Here is a 1,253-nt window from a genome sequence, read left to right as displayed (position 1 = left end):
CAGGTAGGTAGTGAATTAATTTATTTTTCTTTATTTTTTCATGCTCTTCATATTCTTTATTATGTCTGGATCAAATATAATTTATAATATGATTTGTTGTACATGATTTTGAAGTTTTTTCTTCATGAAATTTTGATGAAGCCAAGTTGACAGAATGATTTATTCTTGTAAGGTGTGACTAATTCCCAAACAAGACTTTTTCATGAAAGATTCATGGCCTAAATGGAATTAAATAGGTAAACATTAAATACAATTCATAAAGGTTATTTTGTTTAATTTCATAAATGTTAGTATTCCAGATAATTCACAAAGATCTATTGTGACATTATTGTGCCTTACATTCATATTTAAATATTTATAAACATTGGTTAACATCCATTAGTTCAAAAAGAATACAATGTTCCTTCTAACATCATGTAGCTAACACGTTTTTATTTTTTTTGCCTTTTGATTTTTTTTATTACTCAAGCTTCTTTATTTAGCTTTCTGACTCTGTGCTTGTGCCTTCAACACTTTAACAACAATTTTCTGCTCCTCGATAAGGAAAGCATGCTTGATCCTGTCACGAACACACTGAGCACACATGGAACCACCATAGGCCCTGCTGACCTGTTTTTTCGTTTTATTTTTTTATTTTTTTTTTAAAAGATTTTATTTATTTATTCGACAGAGATAGAGACAGCCAGCGAGAGAGGGAACACAAGCAGGGGGAGTGGGAGAGGAAGAAGCAGGCTCATAGCGGAAGAGCCTGATGTGGGGCTCGATCCCAGATCGCCAGGATCACGCCCTGAGCCGAAGGCAGACGCTTAACTGCTGTGCCACCCAGGTGCTCCTGTTTTTTCGTTTTAGACAACCTCATAAGTACTTTAGGTCTCACAGCACAAACTCCTCAAAGTCGGCCTGGGCACACACGACATGCAGATTTTGGTGATTTCCCAACCTTTTTGGATAAAGGTAAATGATTCTATTACCAGGGGTTTGGGACAGCTTACTTTTGTTAGAGGCTGTTTTGTTGGACAGCCTACGATGGTAGGTCAAACACTGGACCATTCTGAATGCCTATGGACACCATCCCCAGAAGAGAAAAAAAGAAGCGCTTGCAAGTTTAAAGGTTAACTATGGCTCGCTAACACGTGTTCTGAGTAAATAATTTCCCTAAATAAATCATTTAAAGCAACTTAGGTAAACTGTATTGAGGGCCTACCAAGTTCTTCACTAGGATCCCCTATGATAGACTCATCGTGGAATTGCTT

At 36.9% G+C, this 1,253-nt stretch overlaps 1 pseudogene; it reads right to left on the bottom strand.

The window, feature by feature from the left end:
* Positions 1–474: 474 nt before the first annotated feature.
* On the bottom strand, positions 475–1,050 carry LOC113252635 (60S ribosomal protein L34-like; annotated as a pseudogene).
* Positions 1,051–1,253: the final 203 nt, after the last annotated feature.

Source organism: Ursus arctos, unplaced genomic scaffold (assembly GCF_023065955.2).
Source record: "Ursus arctos isolate Adak ecotype North America unplaced genomic scaffold, UrsArc2.0 scaffold_6, whole genome shotgun sequence".
Lineage (NCBI taxonomy): Eukaryota > Metazoa > Chordata > Mammalia > Carnivora > Ursidae > Ursus > Ursus arctos.
Note: the sequence above shows the minus strand (reverse complement) of the source record. Positions and strands in the feature narration are given on the sequence as shown.